The 11,457-nt window shown below is 40.0% G+C and overlaps 1 protein-coding gene across 2 annotated transcripts in view; it reads left to right on the top strand.

The window, feature by feature from the left end:
• Nucleotides 1-5,915: 5,915 nt before the first annotated feature.
• LOC134065829 (erythroid membrane-associated protein-like) overlaps nucleotides 5,916-11,457 on the top strand; it is a 65,377-nt gene continuing 59,835 nt past the window's right edge. For both annotated transcript variants that reach the window (XM_062521037.1, XM_062520954.1), the window contains exon 1: nucleotides 5,916-6,006. The gene's annotated coding sequence lies outside the window, so the exon portion shown is untranslated. The remainder of the gene's footprint in view (nucleotides 6,007-11,457) is intronic.

Raw genomic sequence — 11,457 nt, 5'->3', positions numbered from 1 at the left:
CAAAATAATAACTTAATTTAGATCCACTTAGTCCGCGAATAATGCTGGCCTCCTTTACATTTCAGTAAATAGGCTAATGTAGGCGAATGTCCGTCGCCTATATTAACCGTGCATGCGAAATACAGGGTTGCTTCAGGTGTTTGGCGGCGGGCAGTTCTGATAGACATTCGATATTATTCTAGGGGGGCATATACAATAACATTACAAGACAGAAATTGAAAAGCAATCCTGTGTATTAGCTCTCAATGGTTGTGCAAACATCCACGATGTGCTTGACATAAAGGGCTGCCAAGTTTCATAACATGGCAAGCGTGAGAGTCCATCCGGCGAAAGTTTTGTGACACTTGACAGCTCCGATTAGAGTCGCTTTTTTTGAGCGCGCTCATTGAATGACGAGGAAAGGTATTTGCATAGCTACTGTTGGGAACACCCACTGGCATGCTTCTTCAGGGCAACTTGGCGTTTTCACCTCTGTGTGTAAACGCAAATGTTTTTTTGACCGGTATCGTTAAAGGTGTGAAAGCAGTGAAGACAAAAACACCCTGCGTCGTCATGTAAACGGGGTCTTAGTCTGACTTTTTTCCAATTTGTAGTAAAACTACATAACAATTTTTAATGTTCTTTTTACTTATACAGAGCCAACACCGTTGTTTTCAAGGTTCAAACTTCAAAAGTCTTAGCTCGATATATTTATAGTGTGTTTTTTACCTTTGAACTTTGACCTTTGATAATCGTTTTTTTAAATAGTTGTTTTTACACTGAATTATAATAAAAAGTAATTTAATTACATCCATTTTACTCACATATACTTATTGTGGAGGACCTCTAGAATTATAACCATATGTGCCATCTCTGCATAGATAGAGTAGATGAAAGTAGATGAAAGAGTAGATTAGTTAGATGAAAAACTTAAAAAATCTCAAGGTATAGCTGACTGCCTCAAAGTGCCTGAAAAGGCCCCGGACCTTCAAGTGTTAAGTGGCTACCACATTTAAATTCACTTTCAATTGAAAACAGAAATGTAAAACTTGTAACATGTCATTACACACTTACGTGTATGCGTGCCTGTGTGTGAGTGTGTGCATACCTCTGTGTATGTTTCTGTGTGTGTGTGTGTGTGTGTGTGTGTGTGTGTGTGTGTGTGTGTGTGTACGTGTGTGTGTGTGTGTGTGTGTGTGTGTGTGTGTGTGTGTGTGTGTGTGTGTGTGGGTGTGCTTTTGTGAAGCTTGTGTGAAGCAGCAGCTGGCAATGGTTCATTTCTGAAAATCGGAAATCAGAAAAAAAGAAAAAGAAAATCAAAATTAGATTTGGCCCAGAGGATTTGTTTTTAAAATATCCTCATTTTGATATGACCATAACATCAAAAGTCTGAAAAACATAGTGTTGATTGTTTGATTTTTGTTGTATCACATAGGGGCAGCCGTGGTTTACTAGTTAGGGCTTCGGGCTTGTAACTGAAAGGGTTGCCTTTTTGATCCCCGACCATTCCACGGCTGAAGTGCCCTTGAGCAAGGCACCTAGCCCCTCACTGCCCGCTGGATGGGCAGGCAGCTCACTGCTCTGGGTTAGTGTGTGACTCACCTCACTGTGTGTTTGCTTTGTGTGTTCACTAATTCGGTTAAATTGGGTTAAATGCAGAGAAACAAATTTCCCTCACGGGATCAAAAAAGTATATATTATATTCTATTCTTCTACATTCATAAAGAAATAACAAAATAACAAGTATTTTCTTCATTTTTTTTTTATTGAATAGCCCAGTGGTTCCCAAACTTTTTTGCCCGCATACCACCTTCTACATCCTGACCCAGCTCGCGTACCCCCACCATCCGACACATGCAAACGTAGCACAATTATATTGACACATTCCAGGCGTCATGTTTAAGTTACTGTCCTACAAATAACAACATGAAAATGTTCAACTGGAAGTCTCAAACAAAAAAACAGTATGGAGAACAATATTATGATAGGCTTCAGATATATATATTACAGGTGGGCATAGATTATTTTTTTAATCTAGATTAATCTCACTGTAATCTTGGAATTAATCTAGATTAATCTAGATTAATTTTAGATGCACCAGCACAAAATTGATGTGCACCCACATTTTTCATTGCATCGCCTTTAACGCTAAAAGGTCACCTTTTTATTGCTGTCCTTTCATATAATGATTGATAATGATAATGATAATGAACAAAAGCAGTAGAAAAAGCTTGAAACACAATAAAATAACATATTTATATATCATTTTAAAAAATATTTACATATTCTATATGCTGAAATTTCTGATATTCATGACGGCACACTTCATGCAGATTGTAGCCTTCTATTCATATTACAACTCCGCCCTTTTTAATTCAGCTGTCTGCTTGAAGCCTCAAAATATTGTAAACAAAGTCGCATAGTTGGCTAGTTTATCATAGTTTACTGGTTGGACTGTTCAATTTCCCCATGTGTGTTAACTGTAATGTAGGCTAATACCTTTTCTCCTTCTCCTCTTTCGAGTTTTGGAGTTGGAAAGCATTGGTATTGAGATTGGCCGGGTTTCCCAGACTCATTAAGAAGCTCTTAAGTGCTATGAACTTCTTAGGAGCGTTCTTAGAACATTCTTACAACGTTCCTAAGAAGTTCTTAGAACTTAAGAGCTTCTTAACGATTCTGGGAAACCCGGCCATTATCAGTCAACTCAAGTTGAATGCAAGAGTTTTAATCAAATTTCTGCAGCAATATGCTAACCTGATTTAATAACAATTTGGCTAGTTGTCCTCCTCTATGCATCATTGCTTTCACGATTGTGAATGTTTTATTTGGATTAAATGTGCATGTCGAGGGGCGGGTGTCGGGAGAGCGAGGGAGAGGGAGAGCAAGAGAGAGCAGGCCAAGGAGAGGGGGATTACTTCTGTTTGGTAAAGTTGCACGCATAGTCTACAATGAAAACATGTGAAAGAAAGCAGCCGAGCAGCATCAAGTGCACTAGTGCGACCGAGAATCAGGTGAACTCCTGGCCGTTCGCGCAAAAATATCAAGGTGAAAGTGATCATAGCTTGCGTGGTATAGACCCAGCTCCCAACCCAACTTTGAGAATAGATTAATGCCGATATTTTTGTTATCGCCCGATAAGAGTTGCACGTTAACGCAGCACGTTAACGCCGATAACCCTTTCCTTTTTCTTTTCATCTCGTGTACCCCTTAGTGGAATCTCACGTTCCATCGGTGGCATAGGCCTACCACCGTTTGGGAATTCGTGGAATGGCCCATCAAATGAACAATTCATAGACTAGCAATCTATGCACATTTGGGTGCTTCCGTGTCAAATCAGGACTAGACTTCTCCATCATGGTGACCCATCTCTTAGCCACACCCACACTCACAGTTCTCATTGCCCTAACCAAACAATCATCACCCATAGCCTAACCAACAGAACCAGTGAAGTTACATTTTAAGATTCAAATGGTTGTTATGCCGATCATTTAGATATTTTTAAATCTAAATTATAAAATAAAATGTGAAGAGCTTGTGCACAGTGGCTTATTTATATTTTGACACACTCTCATCACCCTTATGAAGAAGTCTAGCATACAATGTCAACCTCTGAATGTGAAATGAACTCCACATTGCGACGTCTTGACACATTCTATCTTATAATTTAGCCTGTTGGCACACTACTTGCCCTTGTAGGCTGTCACATAAGCGGTGTTAATTGTGCTAACGTCTATTGATGACGATGAAGGTCTTGCTTTACCTGAATAAGTGATATGCAAATCGAAATCCCCACCACATACACAACAACGTCTCACATCACTATTTACATAGAACTACATTTTCTCGGATGAATCACTTTGCTTGGTCAAAGCAAATGAGATTCCACAGCGAGAATACAACTAGGGCTTCTAAATGATTGTTTGTTCCTTATTTACACAGACTAAATGGCAAATGGATTATTAAGCGTTCATATAAACAGGTGGGTTGAACTCTTCAATCAGATTAATTTAAATCGGATGAAAACAAAAATGTTGTAAACTGTGAGACTCCAATGGGAAAGACAGTCACACATCTAGCTGGCTAATCTCCATGTTAAACGATTAGCTTGCTAGCTAACTGTTGAACCTAATATCCCAGTTGACGAGGTGCAAATGTGAGAGCAGAAAATACAACTTGAGACTCGTAGCTGCAGATTCAAGCAGTTGTGTTAAGTGAGTTGTGTGGATGTAAAAAAAGAGAATAGTTCACAGAAAAATCTGTGACTTCAAATTCCATGACACAAGTGCACAACTCATTTTCACAAGTAGGCCTACACAATATGTAACCTATTTATATATTACATATGTAATATATACATATATATATATATATATATATATATATATATATATATATATATATATATATTTATTACATATGTAATATATAACTCCTGTGTTGTATTTGCAAGGCAGAAAAAAAACATTCTGCGACTTCAAATTCTGACACAAGTGCACAACTCATTTTCACGAGTAGCACAAGACTTTTGCACCTGAATTACTTCCATAGTCTAGCTTTTAGGAGTCCGGGAGTAGCTCCTAACTCCAAAGTTTAATTATGTAGCCTATCCCGTATCTGAAAGAGTGACATTAGAATAGCCTAGTAGGCCTAATATTAGCCTATATTTAAAATGTGTATGAATCTTCTCTTATTGCTTAATGTTTGATGTAATGGACACACCTATTTAGGTGTCATTTGTCACCTGTAATTTTGTTCCATGGGCAAATCCCTTTACAGTGTACATCTTGGTAGCCTAACTAAATTATCTTTGCTGGTAGTTCTGTGAAAGTGAAATGGGCATAATTTGACACGGACAAAATGATAGCATTCTCTGGTTGAAATATAGAATAAAAGGAAGTAAGGAGAACAAAACGGTGGACAAGGGTGTCCTTTAGGGTTGCTAGGCGACGCCGTGGCGCTGCTCTTGTGGCGACCGGCTGGTGCTGGCATAGTGTTTTTTGTTATATTGTTTGTATTGTCGGTGTTTTTAACGTTTTTATGTTCCTGCATCATCTTCCTCTTCGTTTTTGGGTCATACCGATATAAGATATACTGCTGCTCTTGATCTCAGTGGGACACGGCAAACTTTTTGGAGTTGCATAGTAACGGAACGTGAAAGGACGCCACTTTGTTTTCGTTGGATTCCATCAAGCTACCGCAACTTCTAAAGGCTAGCCTACTTTTGATTCCATCCGCCAGATTTCCTGAATGGACAAGTGGAGGCAGTCTTCCAGATGACAACCGACCTGTCAGATACACAGGAGAATTTCTACAAAATCGGAGAAACCTGCACGATTGTTTGCGGGCATGTTCATGGATAGGCCTGTGGAGTAGCCGATTCCGGCGAAGCTATCTCGGGCTGACGGTCGCGGAGGACGAGGGAGGCGAGGCTTCAGCGCTTCGTTGGGGCTGGATGGAGACGGATGCAGCGCTGGAAAGGCACACGGAGGACGAGTCTGTCTGTATGTCAACAACCGCTGGTGCTCTACAGCCGTCATTCGAGAGATGGATCTCCTCCTCCTCCTCTCTATCCTGGGACTATGGGACTGGACCCACACACACACACACCCTTGTCTGTCCTGTTCTACCCGTGTCTTGTCTTGTTTGTCTTGTATGTTGTGCGTCTTATGTGTCGCTATGCCTGCATGGAGAAATTGCCCCTCGGGGATAAATAAAGTTTTTTGAATTGAATTGAATTGAATTATAAAGTCTGCGAGGATGTGATTGATATTAGAGCGTGGGCTAAGGCGGAGATGCTGAACTGCGGGAAACTGAAAGGAGGAACGATGGGCGTGGCGCTCGCGTCGCAAATGCAGCAGAGGAACTGAAAACTTCAAAACGTCCCTGGCTAGCCTATATCATCCTCAACACAGCGGAAACGAGCTTTAGACTGTTAACTTCGCGTAGGTACCGGATGGAATGTTGGGTTTCTGTAGCCTCTCCTGTTCTTGGCGTGTTTGACTGTTCAATTCAAAGACGTTCGAGGAGGTGAGTAGCGAACCATGTTTTTGTTTGTTTGTGAGTTTGTTTTACAGCACACATGGACATGGACACTATATTGTTGGGCTAAACAGCCGAAAATATAATTTAGATACTCCTATCTTACATCCTCTTTGTGTTGATGTTGAAGGCCTGCTTGTTGTTATCTGTAAGATAGACCTATTGTTTGTCATGGACAAAAGTGCCGATATTCACTAAGAGAAGGCTAGATCCAACCATAGTCTAAAGGTTATTTGTAGGCAATGTCTTAGAGACATTCAATTTAGTTTTGAAAACCGCCAGCGTGCTGATTTGTGTTGCTGTTGCTCTTTATTTGTTGCTATATAGTCGTGTCGTAACCTAGGTCTACTGCTGATCGTATCATTTCGGCGACATTTTAGCATGTCCATGTCCAAAAAAAGATAGCGTCCACGTTGTAGGCCTAGGCTGCACCCCATGAGCTGATGCTGTAATTTGGTTTCACTTTCTGTGACGAAGTGAAACGCCATCCGACACCCGACTCGCACCAGATGCGTGGGGGATGCACGGCAGCTGCATCAAGTCCTAGCAGTGCTTAATTAACCCTAGACTATTTTAAGTTTAATTCTCATTACCTTTAAGGCATTTATCTTGGTCATTCCTGGCAGAAGAAAACTCAGAGTAAGCTATACGTGAGATTGTGTGCAGATCCTTTTCTGTGCTCTCGCCTCAGAGAATAACGACGTGCTCATGGTCATGTTTGTGGTTTTTCTGTGGACCTGAAAGCTGAAGCCTACGTGACAAAGAACGTTGAAAGAAGAGAATTGCTAAGAACCCTGCAACTGCTGATTTACCTAGCAACATATGATGCAATTAAAATGTCAATCTGAACATTATGCTGATTTAAACTGGGTTTGTCTATTAAAAAGTTTCCATCTTTGCCAATATAAGGAGATATGGTATCTTGCAAGGGAAGTTTTGAATTATTGCACCTATTAAACTCTTTGTTAGAATTTAAGCAGACATTGCTCCTCACACTTTGCCCTCTGTCTTCGAGTGGGAAGGCTACTGTCATCTTCGGTACATTAAGACGGCATGCTTTCATTTTTCCTACACTGTAAAATCTAATTGGTAAACAATAGGCCTACTTGGGAAAAAAAGAAAGAAAAAAGAAAACATGCAAACCGATTGCCTTGAAATTACAGACTAATCTGGAATAGGAAAATAACAAATGGGTCATTCCACCTCAATTCAATGGATTTTAGAGAAAAATTCTGCTTGACCATCTCAGATTTGCTTCAAACGTTTACCATCTAAAGAGAAACCATTTCAACTAACTTAGCCAAAATAGTAGATTGGTATACCTAATACTTCCAGAGAATTTTTTTTTTGAACATAGTACCCCCTTTCTGGTTTTTGGCACATTGGCGCCCTCATCTAAATCTGCAGCAAAGTTCAGATGTCATTATCTCAAAAAGGTTTCCAGCTAAAGACTTCAAATGTTCTGTGAATAACGATTGCTACGTATAGATTCCACCAGGGGCGTAGCGTGCGACGGTGCATCCGGTGCAACGCACCGGGGCCCCTGAGCTTCGTAGGGCCCTTTCCGAATCGGAATTTGTCCATCGCCTCCCAGCTTAGCGACATAAAGATAACTATTGTCTTAATGACGCCGGTTCTTCTGAATTACTCATTGAAAGTAACCGATTGCTATTTAACTGCTTCACTATCTCCTACAACTTGGTCTCATGGTGGCACCTATCCATTCCCCAATTCTTGTATTTTCTCCTACTTTTCATATCATTTTGAATTTACGAATGATATTTCAATGTTAGAATCAAAATTAATCAATAAAACTAACACCATTATTGATTATTTTATCGTCAACTTACAAGATGTTGTCACATGGCCTGCTGGGAAATCTGTTTGTCCAGTCATAACATCTTTACGTCATCTCTGATCATAGGCTGCTGCACATGCTAGCAAATGTAAACATGTATAGGCTACTACTCTTACTAAAGTCGTGGAAAGTCAGCAAATTAATAAAGACCTATCTGAGGAGTGCCATGGGTCAGGAGCGATTGAGTGGATTGGCCATACTCTCCATCGAAAATGACAGGGCGAGGAAATTGGATTTCACCACGATAGTTAACGAGTTTGCTGAGCAGAAGGCACGCAAAGTACACTTCTGACGGGTGAGTGCAAGTGTTTTTTTATACGGCAACTGATCGGCGTACAGGTTACTTAAATGGCCGCTGTGCCATAATTTATGTGTCTGTTTGTTCTTTGATGAGTTTGCAGAGAGAGGCGCGCTCAAACTCCAAGATATCTCCTTCTTCTTCGGGTGCGAGTTAAATATCGTATTCCAATGTGCAAAAGAACCACACTCACTAGTTAGTTATCTTATACTTTATTGTAGCACCATGCCTATAAAACAAACGCGTTTCGGCGTCAAGCCGTCCTCAGTGTATTCTTTCATGAGGCCATTGTTGTGCTGCAAGGGAACGTGGTGTGTTCAGTTGAATGAATTTGTATGCGTTCTGTTTTTGATCGTAGGCTAGGCTGTGTGCAAGTTACGCAAATAGTCGCTGTCCATGTAATAATGACCGTGTGTGCGTTCTTTCCCTCTGTGGTCGGTCGGTGTGTGTCTTGAGATATACAAGGATGGGTCGAGATAGCGGGGGAGCGGGGGAGCGGGGGCGCGGGGGGGGGGGGGTCCAGCGCCAGACTTGCACCGGGGCCTTGCGCAACTACGCTACGCCACTGGATTCCACATATTCATTCGTAAGCCGTATGTGTTGACACTGACTGTGTTTCAATCTTGTAAAATCAGAAGAAAAATTGCAGATTTTTTTCACATCCCCACATTGGGTGCCCCATTGCACAATTTATAAACAAAATGTTTGGCAAATGGTTATGTCTCTCTACAAAAGTGTTTAAGCTGTTTTTGAAAAAGTAATTAAGAGGTGTCTAATATTGCTTATTTGTTTTTTTTGTTGGAAGTGTTGTAACACAAAACTGAAAAATAATAAATTTGGATGATATTGTATCTCCCCATTACAGAGGTATGGCAAGCTATACCAATGAATTGAACACATCTCCAGAAAGAGTATGGAATGGGCTTTCAGACTGTGAAATTTCAAGATGGTATTCTGACTATGGTTATTGAAATGTTATTTTTGAAATGTTGGTCTACTATAACAACACATTGCTGATATCACTAAATAGTGACATCTAGTGGCATTAAATAGTGGCAACATCAATTTATTGATGAAATACAGGAAATATTTTATTTGTTCATCACCCAGCAAGTAAATGGAACATTTTTTTTTTAAAAGTATGATACATAAACATCTGATACTTAGGAATAAGACAAGGATTATAAAATCATGAAATAATAGCACAAAAAACAACGCTAGTTGTTGTAATAGACCAATATTTTAAAAATAACATTTAAATAACTGCAGCCATAACACCATCTTGAATTTTTTTATTACCGGGTTATGTAACATGGTAAACTCTGCTGTTGTTATGTAACATGGTAAACTCTGTGCTGTTGTTGGAATAAATGCTGAGTCGTGTTGCACAGTAGTTAGCTATCTGCAACCATTTATTTGTTGCCCCTGACAACAAGACAGACATCAGTCAGGACCTTTGCCACTATCCGTTCCCAATTTGCTAGTATGAGACCTGAAATCCAACCATAGTCTATAGGTTATTTGTAGGCAATGTCTTGGAGACATTCAGTTTAGTTTTGAAAACCGCCAGCGTGCTGATTTGTGTTGCTGTTGCTGTTTGTTTGTTGGTCAATTAGGCTAGATATGGTCGTGTCGTAACCTAGGTCTACTGCTGATCATATAATCTAGGCGACATTTTAGCATGTCCATGTCCAAAAAAAGATAGCGTCCACGTTGTAGGCCTAGGCTGCACCCCATGAGCTGATGCTGTAATTTGGTTTCACTTTCTGTAACAAAGTGAAATGCCATCCGACACCCGACTCACACCACACTTAACCCTAGACTATTTTAAGTTTAATTCTCACTATCTTTAAGGCATTTATCCTGGTCATTCCTGGCAGAAGAAAACTCAGAGTAGGCTATAGACTACGTGAGATTGTGTGCAAGATCCTTTTCTGTGTTCTCGCCTCAGAGAATAACGACGTGCTCATGGTCATGTTTGTGGTTTTTCTGTGGACCTTAGCTGAAGCCTACGTGACAGAACGTTGAAAGAAGAGAATTGCTAAGAACCCTGCAACTGCTGATTTACCTAGCAGCATATGATGCAATTAAAATGTCAATCTGAACATTATGCTGATTTAAACTCGGTTTGTCTATTAAAAAAGTTTCCATCTTTGCCAATATAAGGAGATATGGTATCTTGCAAGGGCAGTTTCGAATTATTGCACCTATTAAAGTCTTAGTTAGAAGTTAAGCAGATATTGCTCCTCACACTTTGCCCTCTGTCTTCGAGTTGGAAGGCTACTGTCATCTTCGGTACATTAAGACGGCATATTTAAATTTTTCCTACACTGTAAAATCTATTTGGTAAACATTAGGCCTACTTGGGAAAAACAGAAAGAAAAAAGAAAACATGCAAACCGATTGCCTTGAAATTACAGACTAATCTGGAATAGGAAAATAACAAATGCTTACTTATTGTAGTGCACTTAAAGTATTTTACCTAACTAGGTAATTATAAGTAAAGTATGTGTGTTTATTAAACACAACACATATATTGAAGTTGGCCTAACTAATGCTTACTTAGTGTAGTGCACTTACACTACTGATAATTCCTATTTCAACTAGTTAGGCAATTACAGAATAAAGTAAAGTAAGCTATACTGTGTGTTTATTAATCTTAGTTGATCTAGCTTCACTCAGAAGCTTGTTCCCAGAATGCAACAGCCCCAGTCAACATATTCTTAAAGATGTTGCATACACGCATGCTGCACAGGGTTTCCCCCAGAAAATTTGTTAGTTAAGGTGGTGTCTGTCCAGGGGAAGGGGGCGTTGCCGTAGCGTCCCCGCCGCATCGCCGCCACTGCCCAACGATGGGGGGGGGGGTCGAGACCGTTGGTTTAACTGCAGCCGAGACCGAGTGACAACGACCAAGTCTTTTAGGAAGCAAGTCAGAGTCGAGACCGAGTCTTAAAGGAGTCAAGGCCGCATCAAGACCAACCAAAGAAAGGGGTTTTCATAATTTACATCACCAAGGATCATATAACAGTTCAATTCCCAAAGGGTAGAGAGGGGATTGTTGGCTACAGAAGCAGTCTAGCACACACTTGTCTAAATAACTTCTTTTCTGATTTACTTTAAGACAAAGAGGTCAGCTAAAGTAAAAATTTAGTAGGCTGTCAGCATTTCATTAATGTTGAAAATGTTGGATTTTGACACTAATGACAGCAATATACCTGGATTTCACATTCATTGTATCAGATTTAATTGTATCAGCAACCAATTAAACATCATTAACACAATT

The sequence above is a fragment of the Sardina pilchardus genome, chromosome 1 (assembly GCF_963854185.1).
Source record: "Sardina pilchardus chromosome 1, fSarPil1.1, whole genome shotgun sequence".
NCBI lineage: Eukaryota > Metazoa > Chordata > Actinopteri > Clupeiformes > Clupeidae > Sardina > Sardina pilchardus.
Note: the sequence above shows the minus strand (reverse complement) of the source record. Positions and strands in the feature narration are given on the sequence as shown.